Consider the following 16,949-nt stretch of genomic DNA (forward strand, 5'->3'; position numbering starts at 1 on the left):
GTTTGGTCTTAGATGCGGCTGTTTTTCCTGACCCCTTGCTTGTGAGGGACTGTGGCTTTGACCTGTTCCGCCCGTCTGCAGGAGGGTCTCGCCGAGCAATGGCGGGGTGCCAGCAACGCTTGCTGGACCCTGCTGCTGCCGATGCCCAGAGAGTGAGGCCAGGTGCCAGCCCGCCCCAGAAAAAGTTCGCGAGATAGTGTAGCAGCAGCGCCTCAGGGACTATGGAAAATCACAACACACATCTGGCACCAGGCTTCACCCTTAACGACCTTGTTCCAGTACCAGCGAATGTGGTGGTTCTCCCAGGTCCATTGGGGCCTTTCCTTTGGGGGACCCACACAGCTTCTACCAGATGTTCTCCCAGCAGGGGAACCGCCTCTCTCCATGTGGCCTGAAGACCTCCGGACCCCACTCTGCTCCCGGGGATTCGCCCTTCCCACCAGAGCACCACCAGGTATTGAGCTGCGGAGTTTCAGACTCCGTGCTTCCCCTGTCGATAGTCTTAATGGAATTTAAACCCTCTCCTTTCTCCCTTTTTAGTTTAGTCCCTGCGGCTGTTTCCACTTTTCCACTTTCTCTCCAGCTGCTTTTTGGGGAAGGGGGTGCTTTTCCCGTATTCTCCCCACCCCCACCCCGTCTCTGTCCTCTCTCCACATGCAAACGTGGCTCCCCTGCCACCTGCAGCTTCTCTCTCCCCCACTTCACCTCTCCGCGCCTCGCACCTGCTGAATTCTGTGGTTCAGGTTGTGCAGATTGTTGTGTTAATCCTCAGATCAGTTTTCTAGGTGGGCAGGATCGTTTAGTGTTGGTCCGGCTGTATTTCATGGACGGGAGACACACAAAAACTTCCATGCTGTTCCACCATCTTGGCTCTAAGAGCTATATATATTATTTGATATACCTTCATACTATATAATTAGTATATGGCACTATGTAATATATTGGTGCTATATAATTTGTAAGCATATACATACCCATATATTTTGAGGGGGGGAGTGCTCAAGGTTTTTTTAAAACTGATAAAGGTGCTCCATTGAAAAGGGGTGAAGACTCTGAGGTAGAGGGATAGACAGGCTCCCAGGCCTTAATGACCTGACTGTAACGTGGTTGACTCCATTAATACAGTGGCAGAGTCACTAGATCCATTAGTGGGGTCTTTAGTCATTTGCACGTTCAAGAAAGTCCAGTGGTTTTAGGGGGACTTTTCATTTCCCATGAACTGAGAAGGGGGTAGGCCTGATCCCATGGAGGCTGGAGTCTCCAGCAGAGTTATCAGCACTGTCTATAATCCTCCGTCTAAAATAATAATGGCTTTATAATTAGATTCTTAAAAATTGCCCAATTCTTGCTCTCTTTTAATTTGAAAAGCTTATTGAAGAAATAGACATTTCAAGAGACTGGCATTTGATGACCTGACTGTAACCTTTTCTTTTAGTGTAATGGTGATAAGAAAGTTAATCAGAAGAAAAGAAATAAATAATTTACAGAGATAAAGAGAGCAAGTCCCTGGTGGGGAGAAGTCAGGGGATTGTGGTGAAGTTCACTTATGAAAGAAACAGAGTTTTATATTCAGAATCAGGTTTTCTTGCTTTCATCTTCAGAAACTGGGGATAGGGAGGAAGGGCAGCCTCAGGTTGGAATTCTCAGAAAAGAGTAATTGAAACAATAACTTTTGGAATGGTACTATTATTTCCCTTGGTTTATGGTTGAGATTTAAGAGATTAAGAACTGGGACAAAACCATATCTTACCAGTAAAAGGCAGAGAGAGGGGAAATGAGGGCCATCTGAGTCCAGGATCAGTTTTCTTAACAGCCACTAGTCCTTAAGCCCTGTGTGTCTGGCTTTCCTCACAACTGCATGGGGCTTTCTTCCCTATGTCTGAACCGTACTCTGCTCCCAAGATGAAATTTATGACACTTTTAGGGTCATGTCATTGGAAAAGGACACCTCTCACTCCTTCTTGGGGACAGGCTGCCATCGGGAAAGTGACCCAGCTTTTATTGGGCCACCGATCAGTCTGTAGACATTTTTGTACCATGTGGGACTATGATGAAAACAAGAAGGCTTGGAACACATCCTCCTTTGGAATGGGGTTGGCCTGGAGTTTAACCTTTCCATATATTTTTTAAAAGTTTTCCTAATGAAAGGTGAAAACAAGTTTGCAGGTAAGCTTTTAGACTATTCAAAAGAACGAAGTGTTTTAAGAAGTTCAAGCAGATATTTATTCATCAAGATCATCATCCCTTTATTGATGAAATTTTGCAGATAAACTTTGCATTGGCTCTGCCTCAGACTAGGTTTGTAACCCTGGGCAAATTACGTAATTTCTCTCAGGCTCAGTTTTCTCCTCTGTCAAATGGAATCATGAGATCAAACATTATCACGTGGAAGGCACCTCTGACAGGTGTTGGCAGAGTCAAAGCTCATTTGACTTTTGTAACAAATGAGGTAGGAGTTATTTCCCCCATTTTACAGGTGAGAAAACGGAGGTTTTCAGATTCCTTGTCCAAGGTCACGTGTCTAATTGATGCACATCGGATGTGAGGACTTCTAGGTCCCTGTAACCTCTATTGCTCTCTCAGTTCCAGTCTAAAGTGAAGATCAAGGTAGCTGGTCAGCAAAGAATTGAGCTCTTTCTGCACTTATTTTTGTTTCCTGCTCTGTGCTGGTCCATTTACTCTCCCTGTCCGAACTACGGTTGTGGTTTGTGGAACAGTTAAACAAACAAACAAACAAACCAAAACCCCAAAACCAGAATAGTCTTTTTGTTTTGTTTTGTTTTTGGTCACCAGATACTCTGGAATCAGTAATGCCTCTTACGACTTTAGTAGTTTCGGTAGAATGGAAAATCTTTTTATTTCTCTGATTGCTTGGAAGCAAAAGGAAATAAAGATTTAAGTTGGTTTAGAACAACCAGATAGGCATGGAACTTTGCTGGCTCCTTAAAATTGGCCAAGGGTTTTCTCCTCTGTGGGAAAGAGGGAGGGTATAGACTAGACTCTGCCTGCCTCCTCTAGCTGCTTGGCTTGTTGGTTGGGCTTGGTGATGAGTGATGATGTTCGGTTCCTCAGGGAGACCAACGAAGTCACAAACTGAGTAACTGATTGAAGCAGACCAAAGACACAGGTTGGGAAGGTGGGGTGTCAGCATGCTGGTCCCGTGCTTCTGAATATGGGATACCCAGTGGCACTGACACCATCCTGGGCATCAGGCAGGGCTGAAGTATCTCAGATTGAGATGCCCAAACCTCTCTGCAGCAGCGGGTCTATATACTGTGTCACACACTCATCTCACAAAAGCTTCATTAGCAAATGAAGTCTTTGGCTGCAAAAAATGACGAGCAGTTCCCAGTGATCTGCTTCAAGGGCTACCAATGACTCACCATTTTTCCACCACATATGGTGTCTTGATGATGCAGTTAGTCATTGACTGGTAGACAGACCTAGAAGTCAGGGGTTAACAGCTCAGGGACCAATTCCCAAAGGTGCCAGACTGGCCATGTAACTCATTGAAACCTCAGAAATAATCCTATGACACAGGTGTGATTATTCCTCTTTGTCCAGTGAAGAAAACTGAGGGTTAAGGAAGTTACTGAGTTGCCCAAATCCACATTCTAGTAAGTGGTGGAATGGGATTTCAATTACAATTGTCTAACTCCAAAACCCAACCAAAGGCAGGTTTGCCAAGGGTGACATCCTAGTGTATCTAAGGTCAAAAAAAATTGGGATTGTGCTGTGTGCTCTTGAACGGCCGATAAAGACATAGATTGTGTGTTTATTAGATTATTATTTTCAAAACAAGTGTTCTCAAACGCTTTCTCAGCTATTTCATGGAGAGAGCCCTGAAATAGCCCATGAGACTAGCTCAGGATAAAAGCAATGGATGGTGTGATGGAATTATATAATTTATATACAGAAGAATGTTCCCCAATCAACAGTAAAAAAAAAGTCCAGGGAAAACGAGGGGACTGGCGTTCTTGCCCATGAAGCTTTGCCATGGACAGAACAGTGTTTGATGGAAATTGTTAGGGCAAGTCTATGCTACGAACGACCTTATTTATACAGCATTGCCGGTTACCCAGGTGCTCTTGAAACCATTTGGGTTAGATCATGCCTAGGGTCCTCCAGAAAGGCATGGGATGCTTTGACAAGCTTTGATAATTCTGTTAAGACGGATTTTTTTTTTAAAGATAAAATCATGGCTCTCATTCAGATATTAAAAATGAACATATGGTAAATATTTTATTTAACTTGTTAATGAGGAAGCTGGTAAGGGTGTTTCTATAACTAGTTCAAAGAAGAAGCCAACCCCCCCTCCCCCAAATATATATGGATACAAGAATGTTGAAATGTGCTAATGGAGGCACATTTAGCTTCTTCCATTGCAAGAGGAAAGTCAGTCGGACATCCACACAGGACAGGGCAGGATTTGCATTTTGCATTGCTATTAGTTATCTGTGATGTACAGCATTGTAAAATGCCTCAAGGGCAATGAAGACTCGAATCAGATAACTCAGGAAGGCTGTGCAGTGGTTAGACAATGCATCGTTTTCCATTGAAGCACAAAATTTACCCTGTAACTCCTATTGTTGAGAAATGATAAAGGGAAGTATTTAGCTACAGAATTCTAAAGATAGCAGGATAAGTTTCCTTCCAGAGGAAAGGCTGTCTCTGTATCTTTGTCTCTTGAGAGGAGGCTTTGTGAAAACAGACAGCTGGATCTCTATGCTGCCCTCTCCCTTCATGGCTCGATTAGTGGGAAAATTATTTAAAATCTCAGTTCCCTACTCTAGGGGTAGTACTATTATTTACCTCAAGGGTTTGGGGGAGGAATAAATGAGAACCATAAACTGTGCTTAGCACAGTGCCCAGCACAACACATGTCTGCTATTATTATTTTTATTGATTACAATTTTTCACTGTGCTTTTTATTTTTCCTACACTTACATGTTCCTTCCCTTTCTCTCCACCCCCCTCCATCTATAATAAAGAATAGGAGAACTAGTTACAGTGTTTTTGAAAAAAAGTATAGATGCATCTGTTTCCTGTTCTTGATTTTGAAATTAACCGTGTAAATTGTGATGTGATGTATTCCCTTCTATTTAAAAAATAAAGCCTCCTCTGTCCAATATTTGCTTTTTTGTTGTTGTTTTTTGAGTAATTCCCATTGCCTGTCTTGAACCAGCTACCCTGAATTTAAATTTGAAAACGTGGTTTCTTTTCTCAAGTTAGTGGCCAGAGAAAACAGTCTCTAGACTGGGAAGGGCCCTCCTTACAGGGGATAGTACCCCAAGGCCTGGAGAGGTGGTTTTCTTGAGTCAGGTCTAGGAGCTTGGTGGTGAATCTATCCCTGGTTGGACTCCTCAGACCCTAGGAGACATGTCCATGGGCTGGAGAATCTAGGCACCCCTGGGGGCAGCGCATAGTAAGCACCAGAGAAGATTGTCTATATGGTCCTGCCCAGGCCAGTTGGTGCAAATCTGCCTTTGAGAAGTTTGTTTTTTCCCTTTGAGTCTGGCGGAGGGGGCATCTCTTCAACTCCAAAGAGGAATTTCTGAATGTCTCAGGGTTCCATCAGCCCCATTTCTTATACCTTGAGAAACCATCAGATCATTCAGGTGAACCCCACAGGTGTGACACCTGCCCTCCCTCCCCTTAGCAGCCTGCGTTCTACAGGAGAGGAGCAAGTATTTATTCTGAGTGAGCCAGGTTGGGGAAGGAGTTTTACCTCTAGGCAAAGTTCAGGGATAGGAGGAGGAAAATATTGCTGTGTCTAGGCTTCCTTTAAATTTACGGGCCTGGAGTGCTACCCTGGAGAGAGCCATTTTTTACTCCACAATTTTACTCCTAATCTGATGGTTCCGAGAACTCCTGGGATAGCGAATTGTCCTGATGCCTTAGGAAAGAGTGGAGATTAGATCTCAGAGGTCAGCTGGTGTGTAATTGGGATCTTGGAGCTGGGCCGACAACACAGTCAGATTTACACAAGGCTCCTTGCCTCTGGGGACTCTTTCTTTTTGCTGTCATATCATCTCTGCAGCAAACCTGCTTGTTTTAGCTCTTGATAGAAAAGTAACTCACCTTGTCCATTTTTTCACAGACAGTGTATAAACAAAAAAGGAAATGGTAGGCTGTTAATTGAGTAGCAGGACCCAGTCTTGGCCAAACTTGGTGCCATGGAGAGAGACATGGACCAATGGCAAAATATCAGGACTTGAGCCCAGCTCTGCCTTGGGTCAGTCATGACCTCTGAACAGTGGAGATAATGAAACTGGTGACCTCATGAGTCATGATTATGAAAGATGGTAAACGTCCAAACATCCTTAAGCTGTAAAAGGACTCACATGAAGTGGAGACCCCAGACTGGGACACCAAGTAAATAAGTATGTTTGTGGAACCAAGATATGATGAGACATGGGGTTCAAGCAGGTCTGCTTCCTGACCTCCAGGTAGGATGCACCTTGTTGCCACATAGTCCTGGGGGGCCACGAGCAGAGGGAAAATTCTGGCTGCTAGCATGGTAGGGCTCTAGAGGGAGTGTTCAAGGGGTTTATGGAGGTGGGGTTCAAGGGCAGCTGAGATCTTGTGGCCTACAGGTGAGCTGAGGGCTAGTGCAATTAGGAAATTACTGATGACCTCACTGGTACTCCCTAGTGGATAAAGCCTGGAATGTTAGGTTATTAACCTAAGTGATTAATACTATGATGAAAATTGCTTTAGGCATCTCTGTGACTCTCTTTGCTGGCCCCTCTTGTCTTTATTGCCTCTTTGACTGAATTCAGAGTCCTTGAACTGCCCTCAAGATCCATCCATTTCTCTTCACCCATCCCCAGGAAAATCTCTGCACTGGTCTGTTGTCCCCTGGAGAACTTTGAAGACAGAGGTCTTGGTGCATGTATGGATGAGCTCCTCCAAACTGTGCATGCACATGGATGGAAGAGAGAAGGTGTCAAAGGGCTGAGTCCTGGAAGTTCCAACATTTAGTAGTCAAGTAGATGAAGAGGGACCTTCCTGCTTTTGCCAAAGTATTTCTTAAGAATAAATTCTGAGTGGTAACATTTCTGCCTAAAGTGTAGGAATGATATAGTTGTAAATGAATTTATGAGTCAATTTCTGGGCAGCTTCACCAGCAGTGGATATTAGCATTCAACTTTTTTTTTTTTTTTGGTTCTTTTAGAATATGTAAACTGTCATCTTTAGACTGCTTTCATTTACATTTCTTTGATTTCTAGAGAGAATTAACATTTTCCCCCTCTGTTTCTCTACTAATTGTATTTCCCTTATGGGAATGGTCCTGTCTTTTACCTATTTGTCTTTTGCAAATTGACATTGATTTTACAATTTGAATTAGCTAATTGTGATAGATCTTAATTCTTTGTAATGTTTGATAGAAATATTTTCCCTCTTCAAAAATCTTTAGTAATGCTAATTTTTATAGTGCAATCATTAAAATTGTTTCAAAGCTGAGAAAGTTAAAATTCCCCCAGAGAGGTGATAAACACGTTTTTTTCAAAACTTTTTGCAAATTCTTCCATAGTTAGATTTTATATTGGAATCTTTAGCCTACCAAAGCTTATTTTGGTGAATGTTTTATTTTAAATAACTTTTTCTATTGTAAAATCATTAAATATTTGTTATTGAAAAGAAAATGAAGAGCAAAAAGAAAAACATAATGAAATTTCACCATCCAGAGATAACCACTGTTGACATTGTGATTTGGATACCTCCAAATTTATCTGTTTTTAAAAATACAATTGCAAACAAACATACTGTACAAATGCTTTTATAACCTGTCGTAACATATTAATGACATATTTCAGCAGCATTAGATATTCTTTTAAAATATTATTTGGAGGTGCCTGGGTGGCTCAGTGGGTTAAGCATCAACTCTTGGTTTTGGCTCAGGTCATGATTTCATGATTAATGGGGTCAAGCCCCACATCGGGCTCTGTGCTGACTGTGTGGAGCCTGCTTGCAGTTCTCTCTCTCCCTCTGTCTCTGTCCCTTCCTTGCTTGTGCTATCTCAGTCTCTTTCAAAATAAATAAGTAAACATTGAAAAATAATAAAATAAAATATTATTTGAAACAGTTACATGTGTATCATAATGACCTCAATTTTCTATTTTTTTTTTTTTTAAGACATCACTATGATGAACAATGCTGCAATAAAGATACCTAAGCATAAATCTTGGCCCACATTTCTGATCACTTCCTATGCTCTTAAGTTTCTTAAAGTAGAATTTCTGAGGCAAAGGTTATAAATGTGTGTGTGTGTGTGTGTGTGTGTATTTAAGTTTTTAATTTTTTGCTTTTTTCACATATACTGCCAAATTTAAGTTTCCATCAGCAGAGTGAATGGATGTGGTCTCCCCTCCTACCCACCTTTCCCCCTTGTTAACATTAGCTATTCACATTTTTGCAATTTCATGTTCCATTGATAAGCCAAAATGGTATGTGTATATTTAAATTTTGTTAATTAGTGAGTTAAAGTTGGATTTCCCACCACTCCCATTTTTATTGGATATTTTCTTTGTGAATTACCTATTACTAGCTTATATACTTTTGTATTTTTTATGTGTTTTTAAAACTGGGCAGCTCATTTAACAATGATTTCAAACACAGTATAATGAATATTTGTGAATTCCACCCTGCTACCCAGATCCATCAAAACCAAACATATATGCTTCTTATTTTTGTTATGAAATTGAATACCTGTGTACCTCCTCCCAAACCCAATCTCATTTTCCCCTGCTCAGAGGCAACCACATCTGAAGTCTGGTGCTGATGGTTCTCCTTTATGTATATGTTTGCAACATATGTATGTAGCTGTTCAAATATATAGCATTATTTTGTGTGTTTACAAATTTTTACACTCTACTTATTTATCTGCACTTGGCTTTTAATCCAGCATTATATTTTTGAGATTGACCTCTGTTGATAAAACTGCTATAAGTGGTCTCATTGTATATCACAGTTTGTTGGTTCTGTTGATGGATATTTGTCTGGTTTACTTTTTTGTTTGTGTGTTTTTTGCTGTTACAAACAATGCTGCAATGGACTTGCATTGTCCACAAGTGCAACGTTTCTACAGTTTACTCCTAGAAGCGAAATCTCTGGGTTTGTAAGATATGGCTCTCTTCAGTGTTGTTAGATGTTGACCATTTATTCCCAAAAATGGTTATGCCAATAAGCACATAATCATCAAAATGTGAATGTTTATCTAATTTTTCCATGTCATCATCAGCACTTGATAGTGCCAGACTCTTTAATTTTGACCAGTTTGGTGGATGTAAGATGGTATCTCATTTTTCATCTTTCTTTTAAAGAAAATTTTTTTAAATGATTATTTTTGACAGAAAGAGAGAGAGACAGAGCACGAGAGGGGGAAGGGCAGAGAGAGAGGGAGACACAGAATATGAAGCAAGCAAGCTCCAGGCCTTGAGCTGTCAGCACAGAGCCCAATGCAGGTGTCAGACCCACAAACCATGGGATCATGACCTGAGCCAAAGTCAAGAGTCAGACGCTTAACTGACGGAGCCACCCAGACACCCTTCATTTTTCATCTTTCTGATTACCGGTAAAACAAGCTTGAGAATCTTTTTACTTGTATCATTTGTCTTTTAGATTTCTTGTGCTATAGATTGCTTTTTCAGACCTTTTGCCCATCTTTCTATTAGTTCATTAGTGTTTTTCTTACTGATGTTAATTCTTTGTGGTTATATGTGTTGCAAACATCTCCTCCCAATCTGCATTATGTCTTTTCACATTGCCTGGGGTGTTATTTTGTTGAACAGTTTTAAATTTTCATGTAGTCAGATCCATCAGTCTTTTCCTTCAGGAATATTCTGTAGAGGAGGCAAATTTATCTTTACTCTCTGAGGGTTTTTTGGTTGGGCCTGAGGATTAAACCCACTGAAGACAGACTAACAGAAGAATAGTATACAGATTTGTATGATTTTACAGGACACAGAAACCCTCAAAAGGAAATGAAGACCCAAAGACATGGCAAAACCCACGTGCTTTTATATGGGGTTAAACAAAGGTAGGCAATGTGGACGAGTAACTGAATTATGTAGGGAAGCTAACAGAAGATAAGAAGCCTTTTAACAAGGTTTGTTGGTACAGATTTCTTTTAGCTTTTATTCTCTACTGAAGAATGGTTCTTGCCCCCTGGTACTGGGAGGGCATCTTTCACATGGGAATCCTTATCTCCTGGTTTAGGAAAAAGGGGAGATTAGAATGCCCTTTATGAATCAGCCGTTTTTCGAGTGTCTTTAGCTCAAAATAATCCTTATGCCAAAGTGGAATATTTGAGGACCCTCCCATCCGTAGCATCTCCATTTCTTCATTTTTTTCCTTTTAAGTTTCAGCAACAACAAAAAAGCGATCCCTTTACCAAAGGTATCTGTGATTTGTTGTGATCTCTTGGCATTCCTAGAATTTACCTTTATTGATTATCACACTCTTCTTGTCACAGCTGCACTCTCTAAGCTCAGTGAAAAGTGATTTTTCTGCCAATGCTTGTTGAGTCTGATGTGGATGAGGTGATTCATAAGTTAGCAAATGTATGCTTTGCACAAGGCATTCTTGCCTCAGTGGACTTTGCTAATTGACTGCATTAAGTTCTTCATGCATATACCTGTATATTTATTTGTTCACTTAGCCAACAACTATTTTTGGAAAATCTACTGTAAGCCTGAACTTGGTTGTAATCTGTTCAGACCAGTTTTACTGGGATTGGCACTTGTGTACGTTTGCCATCCTAAGACTGCATTTGTGCGTGTGTGCACACGTGTGGTATTTTTCACGGATTTGTGGGTGAGGATGATACTTATCTCTTAGGATGCATTGAGTACTGGGCTTTGTTTCTCCATGATTTGGAACTGATTACATAATGTGGCAAAATCTGTTTCTTGAATATACAGAAATACTGTTCACTGAAGTTGTTTAGGTTACATTTCTAATGAGTTTCTTGAGTTCTTCCTCCTTCACCATTATTTTCAGGTTTTCTACATCTTCTTTTGCTGATTTTATATTTTGTATTGTCCATTTGGCTGCACATTTTGAATTATCATAAACTGTGCATTGCAATCATTTATAGTTTAAAATCCCTTATATTAATTGCTTATATTTAATTTTGTTGATTCATACCTTTCTTTTATTTATTATATTTCCAAGCATTTTGATTTATCTTATAATCTTTTCAAGAGAGTGAACAGTTAAATTTATTTATTATTTCCACTGATTTTTTTTTCAGCTTATTTATTTTTTTTCTACATCTTTATTAATTTCTTCCTATTTTTCCTTATGTTGACTCTCTTCTTTTTATAAGATTTGAAATCACATGCTTTGTTTACTTATTTCATATTTCTAAAATGTATCTCTGTCTTTCCCTCTGGGCCCTGATTATTTGTACTCCCCTGACTTTTGACAGGTGGTATTTTCGATTTTATAATATTCCTGAAGTTAATATCATGCTCTTAATTTCCTACTTCACCCTGTTGCTGAGGAGAATTTTTGCTGCTGTTGTTAGAAGTTGTTATTAATTTGTTTTTTGTTGTTGTAAATTTTTATTTTTATATTATTTTAAATTTACAGAAATGTTAAAAGACTAGTATGAAGAATCCCGGTTCATCTTTTACCCAGATTCACCATTTGTTTATATTTTGTTTGTTTACATTTTCCCGGATTGCTTTATTACTCATTTTCTTTCTCTATATGAATTTTCCCCCAGAACCATTTGAGAATAAGTTGAAGGTGTACATACATACAGACTGAAATATTTCAGTATATATTTCCCAAGACAGACATTTTCTCTTATAAAAATTAGGAAATTTAACAGTTAAGAAAATTGTGAAGTTTCATATTGATAATAATATAGTTATCTGATTCTATAGCCCATATTCAAATTATTAGTTATCCCAATATTGTTTTTATGTATGTGATACTATATATACTATATAAGTAATACTATATACAATCCTATATATTATATACTATATATAACACTCTATATGCTATAGAGGTATAGAGTATTATACATAGCATATATTTATATGCATAAATATATATGTATATATTTATATATAATTTATTTATCTAAATATAAATGTGTATACTATATATATACTATAGTATAATACATAGTACTTTAGTATAGATAATACTACATACTTTAGTACTATATGTAATGGTATAGTATGTATATATATAGAATACATATTTATATTTAGATAAATACATTTATGTAATTTAAATTTAAATTTATATTTTATATTTAAATTTAAAATTAATTTAAATTGGTGTGTATTTTATTATATATTGTAAATACACTGTGTACATATGTGTGTGTATCTATCTACACAGAGAGAAAGAGAGCATTTCAGAATTTACAGTAATTATGATGACTAACAACAACTGAAATGGCCACATGTTTACAGCAACCCCCACCTATAGGGCACTCAATATATTAATATTTATTTTCTTATTATACTATGTTTTAAAGAAGTATATATTTATTTTCATATTTATTATTTTTTTATTGTGCACTAACTATATATTTACAGTAAAAAAATAAAGCAAAATAACAAAAATCAGAAATCACAGGTCATAGAGATGAGCACTGTTGGTAATTAGATGTATGTTTTCTAGACTTTGGCTTTTAATGAGCAAAAATTTTGAGCTTTTTTTCTAGTTAAATAAAATATGAGTACATTAAAAATATGGCATCATACTTGTATGACATATGGTTTTACCTTCCTTTAAGCCTTAGTATTATATTATTGTATGTACTTTATAGATAAAATTCACAGCATCTTTGCAAAGTAGAGCCACATTTTTAGGTTCAGAGAGGTTCAATAAATTGCCTAAGTCACACAACAGTAAGGTATGGAGTTAAGGTCTAAACCCTTGGATGCTCTACTTCTGAGGCTATAGATTAGATCATTATTTTAGATTAGATCATTATTTTGTCCAAGTCTCCTTTCTTTTTTTTTTTTTTTTTTTTTTTTATTACACTGTGGTGAGAAAGTATGTAACTTTCCTCTGGATTCATTTTTGGGATCTTATCTAAGAGTTAGCATATATATACCAATGCCCTATACCTTGAGAAAAATGTAGAATTTATGTTGTTACTAAGTTCAATATATGTCTATTGGTTCCAACATACCAAGTGTATAGCATTCTTAGCCTCTATATTTATACAGATAGTCTTCAAATTTATATCTATTTTTGTCAGAGCTCCAATGACTTCTAAATTTTTGTCTATTGAAATTTTTCTATTTAATTTTTAAGACTGTCTAATTTTTGTCTTAGCCTGATCATGAATTCATACCTCCCATGACAGTAGTTTGCTTTTGATTTATTCCATTTGTTTTTGCATTTCTAACTTTGGTAAGCCATGTCTTCACTGTTGTTTTTATATTTTTCCTTATAATCTGGAGCCTCTTTGCACCCTCCCTCCACCTTTTTTGGTTTCAAAATCTCTTTTATAGGATACCACCTTGACCAGCTGTTTCCCTTTTGTTGCATGAGGTTCCTCAATAAAACTTTTTTATTTTTTGGTTTTCTGCATTGTTTCATTACAGAAACCTATCATTAAGCAACAAACATATTGTTGGGTCTTATATTTTCATCCAGTATGGGAATTTGTCTTTTGAGACATTAACGGCCTATGTATATGGCCTCCTTGGGGATGCAGTTAGTATAGTGATACGAGATGGGCTCTTGGTTACAATCTGAGGACTTTCTGCAAGTTACTTAAAAACTCTGTGAGGAAGCTACCAGTTTTCTTTCCTTATCTGTAAAATCGTGTTAATTAAGAGTATAAACCTTATCAAGTTGTTGCAAAGATTAAATGAGATTAGAATAGAAACATATTAAACTAGTATTTGTAAAATGTAACTGTCGTTATTTGCTATTATAGATACCATGCCCGGAAATTTCATTCAAAGCAAGTTCCTTGGCAATAGTGTATAAAACAAATTTCTAAAACAACAATCTGTGCTCAACATGAGGGAAATCAGTTTCATACTTTTCTCTAGCTCTGTCTCAAATTTCTCTCTGAGATAACAGGAATAACTTACAGTAAAATTGCTGAGAAGCAGTGGTCAGGTTTCAGTTCAACTTGTCCGTCTCTACTTCTGGCTGCGCTGTGGAGTTTCACAGCTTGACTTACATTTAGCCCTGTCAGGAATCACTGTCTTGCTTTCCATTTAATTCATTAAGTATTTAGGTTGTACAAAGACGTCGTTTGCTTCCATGATAGGGATTGGAGCTGCAGACGTAGTTGGCCTCTGCTCTTCTCGTCAAGCATGGAAAAACTGAAACTAAGAAAAGCAAACCAAGCCATGATGGTTTTCTACTTCCTGGATCATGGAACTTTTCATCCAATGAAAGACATCTGGTGGGCAACCAGACAAGAGGACTGACTCTCAGCCTGGGGTTCTCCTTCCAGCCGTCCTTCAGCTCCTGTACAGCTGGAACCTCTGCATAGGTTAAAGCTGCTAGGAACTGAAAACGAATTCTCTCTTCTGCTCTGAAAGACCAAAGAGGAAAGCTAAAAAAAAGTCTGAGGTTTCCACTAATGTCTATTTTTAACTTAAGAGGATGGTCTCTGTGTTTTGGGACCCAGATAACCTTCAATCAGACAATGCATAATTACCAAACTGAGAAACAAATATCCTGTAATATTATAATCTGATAAGCTATAGAATGACGTGATTTATTTTTGTCGTATGAGCTTCAAATCTCCGATGGCTTCTGTTTGATCAGTAAAAGGGAAACAGACATGAGTTCATTTCCCACCTGATGCATAGAGCTGTTTTCTTAAACTTCTGTGATAATAATAATCATGTTTTTTTTTTTAAAGTTTTATTTATTTTTGAGAGAGAGAGAGAGGGGGCCAAAGTATGGGGGGGGAGGGGCAGAGAGAGAGAGAGAGGGAGACAGAATCCAAAGAAGGCTCCAGGCTCTGAGCTGTCAGCACAGAGCCCGATGCGGGGCTCGAGCTCATGAACCATGAGATCATGACCTGGGCTGAAGTCGGATGCTTAACCAACTGAGCCACCCAGGTGCCCCATAATAATAATCATCTTGTCTCTTTGTTAAATGTATGTTTCCAAGTCCTCCAGAGATTCTGATTCAGTGCCACTGGGATGTGGCCTCAGATTTGTGCTCTTGACACAAGAAAAGCTTGAAAAGAAAATATAGGCGTGAACTGAAGGAATAGTCTGCTTTTAGAATCAGACAGCTCTGGGCTGAAATCCTGGTTCTTTCACCTACTAGTTATGTGGTCTTGCACAAATTAGTTAACCTTACTTAACCTCTTCTGAAAAAGAGTGGAAATAAAAACATCTCCCTCAAAGTGTGTTGAGAGGATTAAGAGAACCAGAGCTGTGGATCACACCTCCTTTTGTGGGTGCTGCTCAATCATTTCTACCTGAGTTCATTTGAATGTTATCTGCGAACTTACTTAGCATGTAGGCAAAATGGTTTTCAATTCTTTGTTTGCTTCTGCTGTTGTGGGTGTTTTGTTTTGCTTTACTTATCTTTTCCATTTACTCAGCAGGTATTTGTAAAGCTTTTAATGTGTGCAAAAACTTGGATTTCTCGAACCCCCTAAGCACCTCCCTGATGGTGTGATGTGTCCACACGACCCACCCCAGGCTTTTAAAGGGACTGACCAAAATCTTGTGTAAGTGACTTGATGTAGCAGGTCCCTAGTTGTTTAGGGGGCTCCCTGAGATTAGAAGTGTCATGTCCTTATCCCTCCTTTGTGCCAGAAATTCCGGTGGGGCGCCTGGGTGGTTAGGTCAATTAAGCGGCCAGCTTCAGCTCGGGTCATGATCTCGTGGTTCATGGGTTCAAGCCCTGCGTTGGGCTCTGTGCTGACAGCTCAGAGCCTGGAGCCTGCTTCTGATCCTGTGTCCCCTCTCTCTGCTCCTCCCCCATTCACACTCTGTCTCGCTCCCAAAAATAAATAAAACATTTAAAAAAATTAAAAAATAGAGATTCTAGTTTTCTTGAGTCCAATCATCCATATACCGGTGTGTGTGCGTATATTTTCTCTGCATTGAGGCAATTTTTTCTTCTTAGCTTTACTGAGATATTAGTGACATATAACATATGTAAGTTTAAGGCATACAATGTGATGATTAGACACATGTATATATTGCAAAATGATTACCACCATAAAGTTAGTTAACATCTTCATTCCTTTGCATATTATGATTTGTGTGTGTGTGTGTGTGTGTGTGTGTGTGTGTGTGTGTGTTAAGAACTACTCTGCTAATAACTTTCAAATATATAACAGAGTATTGTTAATTATAGTCACCAGCCTGTGCATTAGACCCCCAGATCTCATTTCTCTTATAGCTGGGAATTTGTACCCTTTGACCAGTATCTAGAAATATGGAACACTTTATGAATTTGTGTGTCATCCTTGAGCAGAGACCATGCCGATCTTCTCTGTATTGTTCTAGTTTTAACATATGCGCTGCCAAAGCAAACACCAAGTGTACATTTTCTTTTCTTCAACAGAAAACATTCATTTAAGTAATCCCATTTGAGGGGCATTTGGGTGCCTCTGACTTTGGCTCGGGTCATGGTCTCCTGGTTTGTGAGTTTGAGCTGTGCGTCAGACTTTGTGCTGACAGCTCGGAGCCTGGAGCCTGCTTCGGATTCTGTGTCACCCTTTCTCTCTGCTCCTCCCCCACTTGTGCTCTGTCTCTCTCCGTTTCTCAAAAATGAATAAAAAATTAAATGATCCCATTTGATTTTACACAGAATATGGTCTAGATGTTTTGCACTATGCAACGTCCCCTTCCTGGCCAGAAAAGCCTTTGCACTTTTTCCTTCCATCCTAATAGCAAGAATTCATTGGATTTCTGAGGGATATACTTATACTTTCTTTATAGTTAGCCTTGCTTCAAATGAATTTAAGACACTTT

At 38.7% G+C, this 16,949-nt stretch overlaps 1 protein-coding gene and 1 non-coding gene across 2 annotated transcripts in view; both read right to left on the reverse strand.

The window, feature by feature from the left end:
• The window catches only part of LIPC (lipase C, hepatic type), a 159,309-nt gene extending 144,938 nt beyond the window's left edge, over positions 1-14,371 (reverse strand). The window contains exon 1 of the mRNA XM_042988761.1: positions 14,085-14,371. The gene's annotated coding sequence lies outside the window, so the exon portion shown is untranslated. The remainder of the gene's footprint in view (positions 1-14,084) is intronic.
• A 2,033-nt stretch (positions 14,372-16,404) lies between these two features.
• Positions 16,405-16,511, reverse strand: LOC122239800. Its single transcript, XR_006219186.1, has one exon. It is a non-coding gene; the product is annotated as a U6 spliceosomal RNA (small nuclear RNA).
• Between the last annotated feature and the right edge of the window lie 438 nt (positions 16,512-16,949).

The sequence above is a fragment of the Panthera tigris genome, chromosome B3 (assembly GCF_018350195.1).
Source record: "Panthera tigris isolate Pti1 chromosome B3, P.tigris_Pti1_mat1.1, whole genome shotgun sequence".
NCBI lineage: Eukaryota > Metazoa > Chordata > Mammalia > Carnivora > Felidae > Panthera > Panthera tigris.